The 4,798-nt window shown below is 43.2% G+C and overlaps 1 long non-coding RNA gene across 1 annotated transcript in view; it reads left to right on the forward strand.

Moving 5' to 3' along the window:
• LOC145425115 (uncharacterized) overlaps nucleotides 1-3,339 on the forward strand; it is a 4,949-nt gene extending 1,610 nt beyond the window's left edge. The window contains exon 2 of the long non-coding RNA XR_013905781.1: nucleotides 1-3,339. This exon is cut by the window's left edge and continues 488 nt beyond it. This is a non-coding gene — a long non-coding RNA (uncharacterized LOC145425115).
• Nucleotides 3,340-4,798: the final 1,459 nt, after the last annotated feature.

Genomic DNA, 4,798 nt, shown 5'->3' on the forward strand with positions numbered 1-4,798 from the left:
GGGTTTTGGTTTCCCTGGTCTCCTGGTTCCTCAGTGTCCCTGTGCTGAGTGGAGTGTAAAGAGTGTCTCCTGTTACAGAAACACTCTGACTGTTGAACAGATAGTTCAGTCTGTACATGTCTGTCTCTTTCACTCACAAACACGTTTTCAGATTCATGGATTCAATCAGTTGATGTTTGAAACTCTTCTAAATGATTCCTTGTAAACTTCTTCCTCTTCAGTCACAAACAAACAGGAAGTGATGTCACATGTGTTCCTGTCCACACAGCAGAATGAGTCTATTGCTGACAGTGATGTACAAACAGAGTGAGCATTTCTGAGGCCCAAAATAAACTGAGTAGTTCACTGAATGAACAATGGACTGTGAGCTCAGTTCCTTCATCATTAGTATGGATTATATATGTATATGTATTATATTAGTATCATATATATCAGGTGCTGCTGCTTTCAGTCATTGTGCAAATGTGCTGTTTGTAAGCTTGTAAAGCTGCAGTCAGCTGAGACTGAAGAAGTCACCTGATCAGTGAGCAAACGTTTCTGAAAACGTCCAGATGAACAGAATCAACCTTTTGGGATCAGCCAGCAATGCAGCATCATTGTTGTTCAGCTTCAGAGGTTTGCAGGAATGAACTGATGACCAGAAACAGCTGCAAAGTCCAAGAAAATACCAGCTGGAGTTCAGCTGCATTTGAAGAAGTCAAAGAAAAGTAAGGATGGCAAAGGGCGACGTTTTCTTCCAAAGAGCTGCAAACATGGTCGACGCCTCATTAGAAGAATCATCTGGACATTTGTGAGGAACTCTAACCAAGAAAGCAACGTCACACAGATCCAACAGACAGTTTCCATGACTGCAAGTGTTGAGTGGAAAAATGCTACATTGCATTATTGCATCCTCTCACCACAGGAGGCGCTGTTGGCACCACTGATTGCTGATCAGCTGTTCTCTGATGATCTGATTGATACTGTGAATAACGGGACTCACTGAACTCTGTGACACAGTGAAGATTACAGAGTTTAACTTCACCCTTTAAGACTGACCACAGAACCAAGTCCGCCAGAGCTTTTGTTATATTTTTACATGCTGTGGAGCCATTTGTGGGAGCATTTCAAGTTGCTATACATCAATACAACTGTTATAGCCCTAATTTTAATAATATGTGTGCATTAAGTCCATAGTAACTACATAAACTGCAAAAACAACCTCTGCTCATCCATCTCTGTGTGTATCAGGATACATTTGGTTCATAATACACAGAAAAATCAGAGTTATTACCTGTAATAAATGTGAAAGATTCCTGCAGTGATAACCAGGCAGGACTGAAACACATCCAAGCTGTCACCACGGTAACAGCACCGCCCATCCACAGGTGAGGGGAGGAGCAAAAAGAGGGACTTTGACCATTTTATACTAAAAACACTCAACTAATGTTTCTAATATGAAACAAATAAGCCCACATTAATGTGAGCGTTTATTAAATAATAATAATGATGATTTCCTCCTGATCTCATTTCCACAGCAGAGAAAACTGTGGTGTATATTGAGGTGGAGGGTGTGGTCTGTGGCTCAGGTGTAGAGTGAGGGTGGGGTGCACCACAGCAGCATGCTGGGACTGCTGAGGGTGGAGGAGGGAGTGATGATGACATCAGAGCTGCAGCACAGAGACCAGTGAACACACAGTCTGTTCATCTTTGCATAGATACAATATACAGCACAATATTGAATGACAGACACGCTGTGGGAGCTTCCACAGATACACTGACGTCAGCATCCAGAGTCCTCCTGCTGCTCCCCCCTCAGAGCCCCGTGATCAGCACCAACACATTCAGTTAGATGACAGAGTCCAGCTGCAGCTAGAATCAGCTCCCCTCTGTGAACAACAGCACAGCGTCAGTGTTTCACACTCAGTGAAAGGAGGAAACAGCAGAAGAACACCATGTGTGCTACGTTTCCCAGGACACACTACAAACTGCACAAATACAGAGCAGCACGTGGAAGGACCTGGAGCTGCATTTACAGAGCTGCAGACAGCGTGATGTCCTGTATGGACAGGTGGAAGGAAGCAAGTCCTCAGCTGGAACACTCGTGTTTGTCCACAGACAGGAAACACAGCAGGAAACTTCCTCACAGAAGTGCAGCTCATGGATAACACACTTCCTGTCAGTCAGAATGAGGCTGCAGCCAAACACAGAAAGGTGTTTTTGTCCAGATGAGCCCAGAGAAGAAACACGAGTGTTCACAGACATCAGAAGCTCAGAGAGGTGAAACATGAGGTTGGAGTCCTCGTCAGCATCCAGAAGAGCTGCTGTGAAACCCTGAGTACTCATGACAGACTCTGATGGCACAAACACATCATGATTCAAACAGAAAGACAAACATGGAGCTCCTGATCCTCCTGCATGAGAACAAGCTGACATGAGCGCTGTGTCTGAGAGTGTCTCCCTGTCACAGTGACAATAACACAGCTGCTGCTCACAGTCATTAAACTGACCTGAGGTCAGCTGTGCTCCTTACATATGAACCATGTGACCTCACATCAGTGCTGTGGATGACTGTAGTCATAGAAGAGTAGAGCTGTAGCAGGTGGTGTGAGGAGGAGGTGGTGTATTCTAGTTAACGCAGTACTGAAACACTCCAGCAGAGGGCGCTGTTAAGTCCTTATTGTAACACAGTTACTGTGTGCAGTTAGACTTCATACATAATCTGCACTTATTTCCATCAGACATGCTGTCAGTAAATGATTGGTTTCTATTGATTCTACTTCCTGTTGACTCGTTTGATGACAGTGAAACAATCACAGCTGATTGTGTGATGATGTAAACTGTCACTGTTACATTCAGTGTGTGTGACATAATGTTAGTGCAGGCTGATAACAGCCTGGTTCTGTTAGAAACACATGAACGTGTCCATAGATCAGTGTGTGTTTAACATGAGAGCTTCAGCCCTGCTGATGTGTTAAATAAAGACATGCAGGAAAACTGATGAGACTCTGAAATAACTCTTTATATTTATAATGTAACTCTGCATCAAAAGAACAACAAAGGATCCCAGACAGGTTTCTGTGAACAAAGACCATTCTGATGTTTCTGTGTTTCTAACACTTTGACATTATTAGTAAACAGACTGCAGTGAGCAGCATTTATAAAGAGCTTCTATATAAAGATATGACAGCTGTTTGACAAGTTTATCACTCTGTGTTTGGACCTGATCAGTCCAGCTGTTTACTTGAAACATGTTCATTTACCTGTTCTGTTATATTCATGTTCTTGTCTCTGTTGAAAACACATTTTAATGTCCCTCAGATTTTTCTCCCAGATGAATAAATATAAAAATGACACAAACTGACTGCAGCTACTTTTTGTCCTTTCTGTCAAAAACCTTCATGTGACTCATGAGAGACACGTTTCAGCTGTTTGTGACAGATCAGAGGCCAACAAGTCATTTATAACACTTTCCATCATTGTTTAAAGTTCTCAGTGTTTCTGTGTTGCTGCGTATAGGATCTCCCAGCATCATCACTGTGCTGTCCAATCATTGTGTGCGAGGTTACCCTTATAGTGCGATGTGTGTTTGCACAAAGAGAAGCATGTGTGTCAAATATAAATAAGCACAGAACAGAAACAGCTGCTCGTTTCTTCTGTTTAGAGTCAAGTTAGTGTTTTGTGTCTTTGTTTGAGGCCTGATGTCGAGCAGAGGTGTGTGTAACTGCACTGGTCTGTTATATGTGTGAAGTGTGTGCTTCTCTTCAGCATCATCTTTGTCACTGCTGATTCCTTTGTGTCATCATGTGTTGAGAAGAGAGAACAGTTATAACGGAGGAGCAAAAGGAAGCCCTGAAATCTGCATCAACAAGGAAGTGTTGGCTCACCAGTGATCCCAGCAGAGCCACTGGTTTGGCTCCAGTTGTTCTAGATTCAATGATGTTGTTGCTACAGATACATGTCAGCATCTTTATTGAATTTTATATGAAGCAGAAATGGTGTCATTAGGAGAAGAAGAGGAGAACAAGTCCGGCGAGGAGGCAGCAGCTCTTAAAGATGAAACAGCAGCTCAGCCCTGAGCTCAGAGAGCTGCACATGAAAAAGCTCCTCAAGCAGATCCTGTCAGAGGTTTGTCATCAACAGGAGGAACTGTTCACATCATAGGATGAAGATGCTGTCAGCTGGATGAAGAAGGTTATTTAATGCAAACGTTCACACTGAAGTCAAATTGTTGTCGTGTTGAACAGATTCATGTACTGATCGTCTCCAGAATGTTAGAAGAGCTTCAATGAATCATTAGAAACAACTTACAGCTGCACAGCTGTGTCAAACACATCTGTGTGTCATTGTGGGATTGTTGTGTTTCTACATGTGACACACGTCTAAAACATGCACACAATCTGAACACAAACAGGGACTCATGTGTTCCCACAGCCAGATGCTGAGAGCCATTTCCTTGTAGTCCTGTGTCTACATACATGAACCATTAGATGTTATTGGAATGATTGTCAGCTCTGATAGTTTCATGTGTGTTTAGCTGGACGCTGTTTGATCCTCGACATGTTTAAAGGTGTCCAGTCCTGAGACACTGGGGCTGGAAACAGCTGTGATGTCATTGGACTGTCACACAGACAGAAGTGCATGAAGTGAGCAGCCGAGGAGCCGCTGATGTTTTGGATTCAACAGCATTTGAAAGGTCGACACAGACACATTTGCACACAGAAAGCTGAATCTGTCATATGCCACAGTGAACTCACTGTTCAGTGTTTTTCAGGAAGCTTCTTAACTGCCTCTGCTGCCAAACAAGCAGCTGATGTCC

The sequence above is a fragment of the Astatotilapia calliptera genome, chromosome 3 (genome assembly GCF_964374335.1).
Source record: "Astatotilapia calliptera chromosome 3, fAstCal68.1, whole genome shotgun sequence".
In the NCBI taxonomy this organism is placed as follows: Eukaryota; Metazoa; Chordata; class Actinopteri; order Cichliformes; family Cichlidae; genus Astatotilapia; species Astatotilapia calliptera.